The sequence below is a fragment of the Dendrobium catenatum genome, unplaced genomic scaffold, assembly GCF_001605985.2.
Source record: "Dendrobium catenatum unplaced genomic scaffold, ASM160598v2 original_scaffold_50508, whole genome shotgun sequence".
NCBI lineage: Eukaryota > Viridiplantae > Streptophyta > Magnoliopsida > Asparagales > Orchidaceae > Dendrobium > Dendrobium catenatum.
In genome coordinates this window covers 27,074-42,641 of record NW_021368962.1, presented here as the reverse complement: position 1 = coordinate 42,641, position 15,568 = coordinate 27,074, and the positions used below count along the sequence as shown (strand labels likewise).

Sequence of the window (15,568 nt, the reverse complement as noted above, 5' to 3'; positions counted from 1 at the left end):
AAACGTGAGTGCATGATGACGAGTCGGTAGCGTCGAGATAGAAGCTACCAAACGGAGAAAAGATTAAGTGCCATCAATATATAAAATATATATTAAGTTATTGTGTTTGAATATGAACAATTGATGGCATTGTTTTGTTATTGGTTCTTTGAAGAAACTTTATAAAAAATTTTCATAAATTTTTTATAATTTCCAAAGTATAATTTCTAAAATAAGAAAAAAATACCATCTATCAAAGATTGTTTATTTCAAAATAAAATAATTAATATAATACATATAAGGTATTTAACTTTATAAAAATATCTAAAACACATTAAGTGATTGTTGATACTAAGTATAACTTTGTACTGAAAAGTGAAGTTTAACTTTGAAACAGTTGAAGAAAATATAAAGTATTTGCTGGCTGCATGTTGCAGTTGTTATGTCTCATAGTCCAATATTTTTAGAAAAAAATCAAACATTTTAAAAAAAAATTATTTTAACAAAATAGAATAAAGTAAGAGATACGACTTTATTTATTACAGGTTTGAAAATCAACTTATAAACACTTCTACAAAGCTCTACCAAAAAATAAATTTACACTTCCTAGTCAAAGCCTTGGCTTGTGATGCACCTAAGGCAAAAAGGGGTATTTGTTACTTTGCCTTTGGTTTAACACATATTGCACGTAGTTGTCTATTTATTCTATTTAATTTCTATTACTATTAGGATTTAATTCATGCTAGTTTTTTATTTTAAATTATATAACTAAACTTGATTGTGAATTTTTGTAATTTTATGATGTCTAATTCTTGCATTGCAACAATTTTCTTGATGATTATTTTCTGCATTATTATTGTGAAAAAAACTTCTCAATCTCAATCTATCTGATTTCCTATTTGAGATACCAACTTTTTATCTTATTCGTATTTCTCTCTTTTGAAACTAACAATATTAATGGACCCTTTTGCTAAACATTAATAATATTGTTATCATTTGTTTGTCCATTCACTTCCATTTTGGTGAATATCTTGATATGAAATACTTTGAATGACCAAACAAAACTTAAAACTACTTAAAGTTAATAATGGAGCCATTATGATACAAAAAACATCTAATGGAGCTTCTCATCAAGGCTCTCCAGGAGAGGCACATAACCTTGTTGCCTATCTAAGCTATAAACTAAAATAACCTCTGAAAAAAACGATAACAAAAACATTAAAGAATAAAAAAAATTTAGTCAATATTTCGATCCTTCATATATTACAAAATTTGGTATTGACCAATATATATATATATATATATATTATAATGGGTTGAATAATTGGCTTTTCTATATAGCCAAAGGGTACATAATGGATGCTTTAAGTCTAATGATGTAGACTTTGTAATTTCAAATGTAAAAAATCTATAATATTTTTATTAGAAAATCCTTTAAAATGTGTTGTATCATAGCATCAAGTTACCATTAATGGTAACAGGCAATCATTGTTTTTGTGTTGTCAGGAGCAAAATAATTATCAAAATGGATAGACATGATGTGATGCGAATGTCAAAGCTACGACTCAAACAAAGTTCTTATGTTATGTAAATCTTCTCCAGGAATCCTGCAATGCGAGATACATATAAAGATTGAAATACATGCCATAAACATGAGTCACAACAATCAAACAAATCATGAAAATTTTACTCTTCCCAAACAAGGTGTTATCACAACAACTCTATTTATTCCCTTGCATAAACATATGAGTTATATGTAGGCAAAAAAAAAAGAGTAAGTATGCTTGAAGCTTTCTAATAAAAGCTCAACTTTGAATATAGATGCTCTTGAACATTAGACTTTGCTAAATGACTTCACCTTGTTTTAGAATTCATGAAATATTCTAACATAGACTATATGACTTTGTGTTTCTGATCGAAATATACAACAAGAAAACTCTATAGCATAATAATAGACTCTTCCATCATATAATGTCAATCATGCCCTCTAATGTCCTTCACAGTGATAATATAATATTAGTGAATATGTTTCAACACAAATAATTTCTCTAAATCAAGGTCCTTTCATACAACAAATTGCAACTTTAATCCTTTCTAGAAAACGAGATGTAGCAACGAGTTCAATCTATGTTCCATGCTTCAAGAAAGAAACCTAAAGGGTAATTTGTGATAGAGAAATATGTTCAAAGAAACATTTCTTTTTTAAGAAAAATCAACGTAGAGCTTTTTGTAAATCACGTACTCAATACTTACATAAGAAGGGGGAGAGTGAAGCAATGTCAATGCTCATAAAATTTTCAACCTATCACATCAAAAATATAACCTTCCCATTAAACAAAACAAATTCTAGCATTGATGGGAGAAAGAGAGATGTAAAATACCAAAATACTTTCTACTTCATAGTTATCACCTTTTATTTCAAGATCAACACATATATCATACAATCACTAATAGATATGAAGAAAATTTCATGCCCATTTTCTTATGCTTCGCATTAAACTTGATTTGCAATAACAAAAAGTACACCATATGAGACTCATTCATGCTAGCAAGGTAGGTTTTCCAACAAAATTTAGAGATCTCACTTGATATCACATGAATATATGATGTTGAAGCATAATCTTGAACATAAACATTTCTAAACATAATTTCACTAAGCATGCTTACATTGATGAAATTATGCAGAAATCCATTCAAAAATAACATGAAAAAAATAAGTGCATCTCCATTCAACAAATAATATGAAAATAAACATAGCTTGCAACATACGGCATCACTCTTTTATTGGTGAGCAATTTATGTCTTCCAAAACATTACAAGCGCAATGATCTTTCATTGAGAGTCTAATGTTTATACATTAAGCAAGCTACTATCACTTACCTATAGGAAAGAAAGCAAGATTGCCGCTATTAATTAAGATGTCACCAAATGTGTCGAAGAAAGAAAATGAAGAATGTCATTCAATCCTTAAATCCAAAAGACCAACAATCAAGCATTTGAAATATGAAGAATCTCTTATAAACCAAAAGAAATTAACTTAAGTGATCGTCATTTTTTAGATCAAGAAAGGAAACCTATTATGCTATTCTCCATTTGCTTCAAAAAGAAAGAGTGAAGGCAAGATGTCATTCTCTGTTTTAAGAAGGGAGGTCACAAGCATTACTTCATCATTTCGTCAATTTATATTCATGAAACATCCCAACAAAATTTATTTCACCATTTTTTATATCAAAAAGCAAATCAAATGAGCAATTTGACATCCATAAAAAAAAATGAAATAACAACAATCCAGTAAACGCTCTCTCAAAAAAGGAAAGGGTTGAGGTTTTTTTCAAAAAGCAAGAAGGAGATTAAAAAGAAGAAAAGGAGAGGATTAAGAATGGGAGCTTGAGAAGAAGAAGAAGAATCAAAAGAAGAGGAGAACAAGGTTACCCATGGTTGAGAGAGAGGGAGTCAAATAGGGTGTGTAGGCTGCTGTAGCGTGAGGGAGTCGGGGCTAACTGGTGATGCTTTGCAAGCGAGTGTCTGACTCAGACCGACAGAGGGATAAAGGAAGAGCGATGGGGGGTTCCGCCTCCTGGACGTGTGAACAGAGAGTGGAGGGGCTTCGGCTCTCACCTAGGGCTCGCAAACGAGAGAAGATGGGGGAAGCGGGAGGCTTGGCAACGGCTGGGGTTTGCGAATCGGATCGAGGCGGGGAAAAAAGAAGCTTTCATCTTGAGGGGGAAAATCCGAGAAAAAAAAAGTCTCTTTTTTTCTTTTGTCTGAGATATCTTCAGGATCTTTAATCGAGAGGCCTTTGTCGGCTCTTTGTTCGAATTAAAGAAAGAAGAACACCGCCGGAAGTCTTCGACATACATCCATTTAGTCATCAGAGTCTCTTGTCGAATGAGGAAATCAGACCAAGCGATTTGATTTCATTTTGTCATTGAATCCCTGCTGTAACTGCATGAATCGGATGGAGAGAGACGAAAAAGCAGTGGTCAAGGCTCTAAATCTCAGTCGTGGAATCAATTTCTTAATATAAAGAGAAATTCAAACTAGCTAGAAAGTTAATTTGAGTTTAGCTTAAGACAATCCGACTCATTTTGGGCTTGGAATTGAGCATGAATTGAACCAAGTTTTGGTCAATTTGAGTTGCTTTGCATTTAATTTAGTTTGATTAAATTAATTCGGTCAAATTTGGTGAAATTAAATCCTAATCGGCACCAACTTGACTCAAATTAAATTCAATGGAACTCAATTGAATCGATCAGGCATGATCGAGCTCACTCAGGCCAAATTTCACTCAATCAAGGGGAAATATGCACACTTGAGGACCTAAGTGAAATAAACATGGTCAACAACTTCTTATGTTTTATAAGACTTTTATACAACTTCTGTTATTTTAATAGATAAGGGTCGAATTTAGGGCGCCTGCTTATAATATTTTGATCATGTAAGACTTTGTTTAACTTGAGTGAATGATCACTAGAAATTTTTTATTGATGTCAAATCAGATCCTACTCAGATAAACCATTGTGTTATCTTAATCAAACTTATCTTAATAACTAAGGTCCTCAAGGAAATTGACATCAATGAAACTACTGTGTTGTCTTTTGAGATTGTAGTAATCCATTGAGCTTATTCTCGATTCACATACTGTGGTGTCTGTTAAAAGAGAATATCTATTGTCCTTCTATTGTTGTAGAATTCCAACATCTCGTATTGAAACTGGAATAGCTATTTCGAGGTTTTTGAAATATATATATATAAAAGAGTCATTAAAAGATAAATTTTAAAGTGATAACTATCCAACAAATAAATATTTTTTTGGGAAAGTGAGTCATAAAATAACTATGTTTAATATCAGATAGTAAAAATCATATTGGTGAATAAATAAAATATGCACGATCAATCAGATCATGAGATTTGATGTAGAATGTAATAACGGAATTATTTAACATAAAATTGTTATATTATACAAATATCTTTTACTATTATGATAATGAATTTTGAAACTATCACTTTCATAAAATAAAATTGATCATGTAAGAAAAAACTATAATCTCATTCTTTGGTGCGCTCAAGTGGAAATCCATATACTTGAAAGTCATTAAAAGGAAATAGACTATAGAGCTACATCTTAAGAAAAAAAACTACTAAACAAGGGAAAATAGACTGTATATGTTAATCATAAGAAAAACAACTATTAAACAAGAAAGAGCTGGAAAATGTTCATTTTTAATAAATAAAAGATTGTGGCTTTTGGTTTTAAAGCATATAAAAGTTTTACATATTTTAATGTGCCTCAAGCATACAACAAACCAATAAAATAATCTAAAAATCATTGTACTTGTGAATAATATAATAATATAATATATTTTTGAAGAAATAGATAAGATTATAATAAGCAAAAAAGATGACTAATATTTGTAAAAAAAAATGAAGATCTATAATGACAAATTTGAAATTAAAAAAACTTATATATAATTATATGAATTAAAATTTTATTAATGAGAATCAACACTCTAAGGTTGCCTAAAAAGAAGTGAATAAGCAAAATAAACTCATCAATTGAAGTGATAAACTTAATCAAAATGTTGACATAAATCATGATTTTGAAAAGTACAAGTTTAAATGCTATTAGTAGGATAGAATATAACCAATGTCCCAAAAAAGTTAACATTCTAATGTAAAGAAAAAAGATGATAATAAAAATCATTCCTTAAAAAGAGCAAACAATATGAAGTTAATATAGTTTAAATTGGCATTCAAAACTTACCAATAATGTTTGAGTATAGTGGTGTTAATTGGTTGAAAAGAAAATACCTAAACAAGAAGTTTCTCAATTGATTATTAAATAAATTTCAAAAAGGACCACAGAAATAGAATTACTGCACTATATGCATATGCAATATAATGAAAAATTATATCATTTTCAATGTAAAAAAAATTAATAAATTAGTTTATACTAAAGATTAGTTAAGGCTTTGGCTAAAATATGAAACATGAAGGAAGATTAGACATAAAATTCTGTAATTGCTTTAACAATAATAATAACAATTAAAGTGATGCTAATAATACATATAATTTTGGATAAACTAAACTGAACATAAAACTATAAAAGATTTATTTTTCACATCCTATTGCAATATGTAAATACGAAAAATGAACAACAAAAAAATGAAACTAATAAATAGAACTTTTTTTTCACATAAATATCTAATTTCAAGCATAGAATCCAAGAACACCAAAATACGTATAAGTTAGCTATTACATAATATTTAAAAGTTCTTCAATGTACCATATTTGATAATAAGACAAACCAAGGCAAAGTCTATTGCTACAAATCAATACTTTTTTACTTCAAAATCAAAAGAAAGACTAATACTTACAAGCACCCCTTTCAACATAAGGTGGTACTTTAAAGTATTTCAGCAATATTAAGCATTGAATATCATTACTTAACCTTAATCAAAGAGCATATGAAAAGAATTAGATTAATCTAAAGGCTCGGAATTTTTTTTATACAGATTTGACATGGGACATCATGATTGAGCTATTCATCTAATTAGCATCTTAAAAAATTTTAATAATTGTATATATTCATTGATGAGTAAACCTCATATATTGAGGTAAATAAAAAAAAAATGTTGCTAATTGCATAAGCTAAATCATTGATGAGTAAACCTCATCTTCTTTTTTTTCTTTTTTTTTCTTTTTTTCTTTTAAATTAAATCATAACAAGTTTCACATTATATTCTTATGACTTTGTGCCTAGTGCAATTTTGTTACTAATAATTAACATATCTTGACTCTAATATGATTCAAAGAAAACATAAATTCATCTTCATTCTTCATCTAGATAATTATTTTATTTCAAATGTATTAGCAAAAATATTTTTAAATTCTTACAGTAAAATAATACTTGATTAGTTAATAAAATTAGAAAAAAAAGTGTAAAAATAGAAAATAAAAAATAAAAAATTGCTCAAATTTATGAAACATATTTAACATTAAATCATGATGCCCTAGTAAAAACTATCTTGCACTAATGCACTGCTCCCTAACCACCTATTGTTTTTGTCATCAACAACCTGGATCCTCCTACTTCGAGCATGTTGAGCAGTATTTTTCCTCCTCTATGGAGGTTTGTGCTAAGTTTTGGATGCCTACACCTATCGATGACATTATAATCATCTCTAGATGATGAGGACATCAGCAAAAGATTTCGACGAATCTATCATCGGAGGAATCGTAGATCGACAGCTATAATTTAGAGACTCTACTTATGATGCATCTATGTATTTCTTTTATGTTTATTTAAATTTTACTATTGTACCCCTGTGAGGGATCTCTTTTATGTTGTAGCCTCGATGACATGTAAGTATTTTTATTTACTTGATTTTGGAGGCCTATATATTAAGACCTTAGTCTTGTATTATGGTTAATGATTATTTGAATGAAATTTTCAGCATTTGTCTTCTTCTTTATTGTGAACTCTTGAGAGAAGAGAGAACCCTATGAGAGAGCCAAGCATCACCCGACAGCTGCCGGTAGAGGCCAATCTCGCGGTTTGTATTAGTTTGGCTTCATTTTCCACATCCCCTTCTCCACCCGTCGGCCACCTTCTTCCTGCTTCCCAACCCGTCGACTCCACCATAAACCGCCACTTCCCCTACCCACACCACGCTAGCCTAACGGCCCATTATTAATTTGGAAAGCCTTTTATTTGAAATTCAACTAAATTTGAATTTCAAAATCTTTTCAAATTAGTTAACCTAGTTTAGGAAACCCCTCCCATCACTCTAAATCTGAAATTAAATCATTTAATTCCCTAATCACATTTAATGTTTGGGTCCACATACATTGTATGTGGACACTTTCCTTCCCTCCTTATATGGCCGACCCCTCTCCCCTCTATTCTAATTATTTCCTTCCCTAATTAAGGGCTCCAAGTAATGAGATAATTAGCCCCTTTTCTTCCCTCTATCTTTCCTCTTGCCACCGCCTCTCTCTTCCCCTCCAATTACAATTGTTTCCCAATTCAAACCCAATCTTCCCCATGATTCCTCCACCAATTAGAGAATTTAAATTCAAATTCTCCCTCCTTCCCTCCCAAATTAATTCCAATATAATTACTATTCAAGGGTAATTACTCAAGGAATTAATTCCTTCTTATCCTCTTATAGCTTCTCTCAATACCTAATCCCCTAACCCCAAGGCTTCCCCAAGACTGACCGACCAATGTTCTCCTCCATCAAGCCGCCGGCCACTTTGTCCATCCCGGAATTGAATCGACTTCTCTTCCCTCATGGATGGCTGATCCCGAGCGAGACCACGGATTTTTCTACGACCATCAAGGCTTAGCAGATATTCTACAATCTCCTTTCTTCGATCTCAATCTAAAAGTTGACGACACCGTCGACGTATACATCGACCGAATCCTATTCACCTTGGCACCTTCTATCGAAGAACATCTACCCTCCGGACCTTAGCGAATCATTGGACATCCACCCGCGTCTTCCCCTCCAGCTATCTTTCTATGGATCAAAACTATAGGCGTCCTCTTTCTTTCTGTGACATCCCTAGGATTTCTGAAGTTGTTCTCCCACTAACCCGACTTCAAGAGCGAAAGAGAGGGAAACTCGGCGGTGAATTTTTTATTTGTTAAAACGTTAAACGATGGATTTTGTTATTCTGTATCTAGTGTTATTATAGCTTTTTGTTCTTATTTTAAATTGTTCTAGTAATCTTTTTTTGTAACGAACTACCAAATCCTATTTGCAACTAAAAATTCCTAGAATCCTATCTTGGTGAAACATTGAGTTTACAATTATCAAAGCTTTACAACTTGTTATTAATTCCCATGCAATTCCTGTTTCTATATATGTTTCACATCACTAGAGCTTGTGATGGTTTCTCTCCAGCTTTGTTCTAGCTTGGCCCTTACTTTGGCATTACATATGTTCCCCAAACTTTTCTCTTTGATTATTTTGAATGTCACACCTTTGGTTTCCCTTTGTCATATCCATGTCTCATATCATCTCCCACAAACTACCCAAGCTTCACCTCTAATCTCACCGCCACCACCTTTGTTAGTTTTTCCTAGCTTGGCATCAGATGTTACTACATTGATTTATTCAAAATATAATAATGGTCGTAAGTAAGAGATCTTGTTTTCTCCCTACTAAACCAAATCTATGATATTTCTCACGCGAGAAATAATTATTTCATTGCTCCTCCCTTTAGCATCCATATAGGGACCTAACTCTAAGACATTCATGCTCCTTACTTTGGTAGCCCTTAGTCTTGTCTTGGTCTTAAATCTTACTTTGACAGCTACCCAAGCTATGCCTCTGATCCACCTCCTATGTTAACTTCATATAACTCGATTTCATATGCTACTTTGTTAATTTATTCATAGTCTGCTTTTGCTTCCTAGTTCCTATCTCAAGGGCTAACCCTGTGACTCCTCTTACTTAAGCAAATAATTCTATTGACACTTTTTTTCTACCTCCTCATCCATCTATAGTATGACACCATTCTCTCCTTCAAATGTTGCATTGATATTCCTTCCCCCTCAAAAATCCTATCTATGCTTAGTAATGCAATTTTCTTTAAATCTCATATTCATGTTGGTAACAAGTATCCTCCCGAGATTTTTTCAAGAATAATATTCAACTAATGGTAATAACCTCTAATGTGTGTCAAATTGTATTAATTCTTTGACAACGATTCTCTTAAATAGTAAAATTATTAATTTGAAAATATCCTTAATATTTTTTCTAATTATTAAATTATTTGGTGGTCAGCTCATATTGCTAATACTCAAGGACTATCTTAAAGGCCACTGTTAAGTGGGCAAAATCTCTATTTCTCTTCTTAACTCCAAAAATATCTTGTTATTTTTTAAGCAAGTGAAAAAAAAAATTCTGCTATGTTTGTGTCTGTGTTGTTAAATTTTAGGGATTTTTTACGAGGATAAACAAATGAACTTTTTTCAAATTGTCCTAACTACTCTTGTTTATATAATTTTTCTTCATCACTACGTTCATCGGCTTGATAAAAATATTCTATTCATGTTACCCTCATTATTTGGTAATACTTATATAGGGGCTATTTGGTATCGGATTTATTGTGGGATTTAAGTCAGATTTACGCTAAATCCAGCGAAACGGTTTTTGTCCACGCGTTAAATCCCAGGATTGGATAAATCCCGAATTTACGGCTTAAATCCCGGATTTACTAAATCCCTCGGTTCGGCGGATTTATGGGATTTGGCCGAAGAAGCCCGCGAAAGGTAGAAAGTTACCTTCACAGCCAGCAAGCTCTCGTTGTTGCTTCCAATCAAAATGTCGTAACTTCCGATCCGACAGGAAGAGAAAGTCGTCGAAGGAGCGAAGTCAAACAGCCGCGAAGAAACCGAAGAAGCGACGCATGCAATCTCACAACTCCTGCGAAGCAACGAAGCCGAACAACAATGACAAAAAGAGAAGATGAAAGGCAAACCCTAGATGTGTCTATGTTATTATTGATTAACTTAATTAATATATAATTTAAAATACATTTTCATCCTCTACACACTTCTCTTTTCTTCCAACATTTACAAAACGCTTCAAGCAATCATTCATCCCTTTATATAAATGCAAAGAAACAGTTCATCGTCTCTCTTTCCCAAAGCATAACATGAAACATTTCAAATTACCTTACACAAGCTTTTCTCACAAAAAAATGCTACAAATGCATATGATAAAATTTTGCATACGACCTCAAATTCCCTTCCAACCAACTCAAGAAACCCTCTTACATGTAACAACCTTTATATAAAATATATGAATGCTCACGATTGGACATAAAAGATATACGAAGAATCCATATATGAACACATTTTTCAACTCGATATTGTCACCAAATGAAATTAAAAGGAGAAAGAGGCTCAATGTAACTTTACTTTTTTCTGAATTTTTTCAAGAAAATGACCCAACATCACAATGCAACGTTGAATTGATTCTATAGAAAACTCACATTTAAAATATAAAAATCATGATTACTTCCCAACATAAAGCTCACAATCCTCTCCAAAATTCACATTTCTCTTTTCCACTGCAACTTTCCTTTCTTTCAACTGCCGTATGAAATTATGTAACTCACTTTACTTGCTTATTTGAGAGAAAATAAGATGAGACAAAGCCCTCTTCCTTTCTAATCTCAAGATAAGATGACTAACTAGATGTTTAGGGATAAAAGATATAAGCAAACAATGCATCTTCTCATCACTAACAAAAAATTTCAATCAATGAGACATTTCCAAAACATATATTGCAATTGCTATCACTAATAGAACTCATCAAATTTTCATCTCAAGCATTTTCTTTCTAGTGAAAAGGAAGACCCATGAATTCTAATCAGATTTTCTTAGATTTTCCTTTCAACACATCTTTTAAGAAATGCACTTAGTCTTCATCTAATGGTAATGAGAAATAAGCATGCATTCCAACCTAAAAGATCATACATTCAAGAATCGTTGAAAATCCAAACAATATTGATTTAAACAACGAAAGAGAATCCTTCCCTTTGCAATAAGAGAAAACAAGAGAAAGACAAATTCCCACATTTTCAATCCAGCATACTTTCTTCTCGTTCCAAAACAATAGCTCTAAACTTTCCCAGATCACTTTTTCATCATCAAGATTGCTAAAAGGAAGAGAAAGAATATGAGAATGTAGAAGATATACCTATAGCAAAAATGACCAGCGGCTAGGTCAAATCAGCGAGCGACTGCTGCTGCAGTGGAGATCGGCTGGCTTCCTTGGGGCGAAATCGACGGTAGAGAGAGAGTAGGCCGGAGAAGGGAGAGGGGCTCGGCCTGGGCTTCACGCAAGAAAACCGAGAGAGGAGAAGGGGGGCGTCCGGTCCTGGCTTCGCGAATGGGAGGATCGGGCGGGGGAATTCGACCTAGATGCGTGCGAATGGAAAAATTATTAGGCGTGCACCGTCCGCGCACAAGTAATGAATAGGTATACCAGAGGTATCGAGTGCCGCACTTAGTTGGCTATAGTGTTTGTGCGGAACATTCTTCCCGCATCGAATAAGAGGATTCCGCCTGGGTCTTGTCAAATTATTATTTTTTTTTTTTTGGACATTTAGGTCATTTAAGGCAAATTCACACACACGACGTATATACATAGACTCGAACCTTAGACCTCTTAGTTGACAGCCTTAGCTCTCAACCAATGGGCCAAGGAGAGTTGTATTGTCAAATTATTACCTCCAGACATTAATACAGAGGCTCCACGTCATTAAAATACATTCAAATTTAGGCTTCGATTAGGATAATTTTTTTATTGCTTCTTAAAATAACTTCTTAGTATAAAAATTTAAAATTTTGCACTAAAAAACTGCTTCAAAAAACAGTAAAAAAATCATCTCAAACGAAGGTGGGTGTCCGGAGGAGGCATGAGTTATGCGAACTGCAGCCAGAGAGGTTCTGTTTTGCGAATCAATCGGGAGCAGGGGGTGAGGTCTGAAACGGAACACTCACCCTTTCTCAATTCAAATCGATGATTTAGTTACAGGTTTTAAAGTTTTAGCTTTATTTTAATCAGGTTAAATGAAAGCTTATTACTCTCATTAGTTCATTAATAAAACATTAATATAATTAGAAAAAAAAAACTTAATTTTTTTAAAGTTGAATTCAAGTTTTGGTTTGAAGTTGTTTGAATTATTAAGGATTTTATTTTTTTTAGTTAAATTAAATTAATTATTTAAATTGAATTAGAGTTAAATTTTAGCTCAGATTGTTTTTTTAAGTGAATACCTCAATTGTTTATGTTGAAATAGATTTGATTATTTGATTAAGTAATGGATCTTACGAATTAATCTTCTTTTGTTAATATTTTTTTGTTTTATTATTATTTAATTATTTTGAATTTATTATTCTATTAATTATTATAAAAAAAGATTAAGTTTAATGGAATTATTTGTTAAAAGTTTTAATCCAAATTACAATGTTTGGTTAGAAATTGTTCTCCAAAAATTTGTCTAATTCATGAATTTTTGGACAAATTTTTGCAGCCTCCCGACCTCACCTCCCCAGCGCCGGGAGGAAAGGGAGTGCTCGACTCGATCAGATCAAATTGACGGCGAGGAGATTTGGTGAGCGAATTGATCCCATTAGTGTCTTCGAGTCTTCAATCCCTCGGCTGGATCAGCTCAACAGCCAAGGGCTTCGGGGGACCGAATCAACCCGGGGACTTCCTTCAATTGATGATTGTGATGCTTAATCCTTAGTTATATGTATGCACATATGTGTTGTACATATTATTTACATGTATATTATTATAATTATAATAATCTATCTCGACGTCCAGTGACCGAATGTAATAATTTGCCCAGAGGGAGGGACAGAGAAAGAAATGGGCTTCACGCTCTTGCTTTCCACATGAGGAGGCAACCAAAGAGCGTGACTTCGTTCCTGTGAAATGAAGCCGCTTGAAGAGTCGAGTTCGGACGTAGCGGAAGGGCTGGGGGCCGATCGCAGGTGAGGAAGGACCACGGGCGTGAGGATTTGCAATATTAATATCTGGACCTATCTCTGCGTCCGGTGACCAAATGTAATAATTTGCCCAGAGGAGGAACAGAGAAAGAAATGGGCTTCAGGCTCTTGTCTTCCACGTGAGGAGGCGACCAAAGAGCGTGACTTCATTCATGTGAAATGAAGCCGCATGAAGAGGCGAGTTCGAATGTAGCGGAAGGGCTGGGGGCCGATCGCAGGTGAGGAAGGACCACGGGCATGGGGATTTGCAAAGAGATCTGCCGGTGACAGTGGTTTGAAGTTGTAGCCGAACAACGAAGTCGACCTGTAGACGGAGGCGAACGGACTTGGCATTCACAAAAAGATCCATCAACGATGGTGGTTTGAAGTCATAGCCAAATTGAATAGCAGTTTCAAGTTTCAACTGACATGGATTGCCAACGTGGGAATGTGGGGGCATCATGGGGGACATCATGAAGGGCCGCCGGCCGGGATTCGCCTTAGGAGCTACGACGGGCTTGACACAGTTCGCTATCGGGCAGCAAACACTTTCGGAACGGCTGTGGAGCACGGTGGAGAGGGTTTTTTCGAAAGGTGTGTGAATTAGGAATTGGCCGATTCGCTAGGTATTAAATTGAGTTAAAACTCTTCCACCGATTAAAAGGTATGTTTTGCTCACCAGAAAAAATTGCTTTGTCCCTTTTTTTTAATATATATATTACATTTCATCATTTGCTGACAACAAATGTCATGTATTGACCTCTTGAACTATTGGAATTGCCTTTACAAGTTAATATGAATAAGCATTTTATAATGCTAAATAATCCATACGTTATCCAAATTAATATGACTTATATTTATATCATCTGAGGATTAATATGACAATCCATGCTTAAACCAATGGCAACTTAGCTTTCCATGATGATATTGAACGTTGGTTTGCATTAACTATAGCTTGGATTTTTAACTCGTCATGGCTTGAGTCTTAAGGCTATTTGCATGATTTAACCGTTATGTGTACATATATAATTGCTATAGCCATTGACAGTTGCCGTCATCGGATGGATGCATTTGTTTGCCACAGATGCTTTAGTTATTTAAACATTTTGTATTAATAGTCCCCATCTTTTGTTGTTGCTGTTGTTGTTGCCTGCAATCCCATATAAACGATTTTAGGGAAATTTCGAAAGCTTTTGAATCTATTGGTCATTATTATTTGCAGCTAAGAGGTCAATTTGATCTTTAATTCTTCTATTTCCAAAAATTATTAGAACCATGCATCGCTTTTTTTTTTTTTAATATATTGATTCAGCGATTTTATCAAATTGCAATTTTATTGAATTTCAACATTCATATTATTGTATAAATTTATTATTAACACTATTACTGATTTATTTATACAAAAAGCATGATATATTTATTGAACACATGATATATAGGATATATTGAGCATGTAATTAAGACATTGATTTAATAATTGATAGAGAATAACTTGATAGTGTACATTCATATATGATTTTACTACATTAATTTAATTTCAACAGTCCTTACTAGTATTTTGATTCGATGTTTATCTAATTTATGTACTTATTAGTATTACGAATACGATGATTGCTTTATTGATTTGATACTCGTACTGGTTTATTATTTTATTGGCTTTCATAATGTAGTGTTTTACTATTTATATATTCTACTACTATTGCATGTGAATTTTATTATTTTTACAATAATTCAATGATCATATGATGAATGCTATTATTATGATTTGATCTATGATAGTAATATTACTCCTTTATTGTAATTTGAATTCAGTTGTAGGTTTTGATAACCTGGTGGGATTTTTAGCTCATTATACATGGTTAAATGATTTTAGGTCAGTGTATATAATCAGGAGTGTGATGTTGATTAGGATTCTACAAGTTTTACTCCTTTTTATTTTAGTTATTCTTTTATACTTAGGATAGAGTAGTTATGACATGATTATATAGATCCTGAGTAGTGTATATTATTTTTGGAAATTGAATATAGTATATTGATGTCTTGATTGATAGTTTTATTTATAAGGCTATT

General features: G+C 32.9%; 1 long non-coding RNA gene across 4 annotated transcripts in view; it reads right to left on the bottom strand.

Annotated features, from left to right (window-relative positions):
* Positions 1–12,011, bottom strand: part of LOC114578490 — a 37,039-nt gene extending 25,028 nt beyond the window's left edge. For all 4 annotated transcript variants that reach the window (XR_003699508.1, XR_003699509.1, XR_003699506.1 and 1 more), the window contains exon 1: positions 11,700–12,011. This is a non-coding gene — a long non-coding RNA (uncharacterized LOC114578490). The remainder of the gene's footprint in view (positions 1–11,699) is intronic.
* Positions 12,012–15,568: the final 3,557 nt, after the last annotated feature.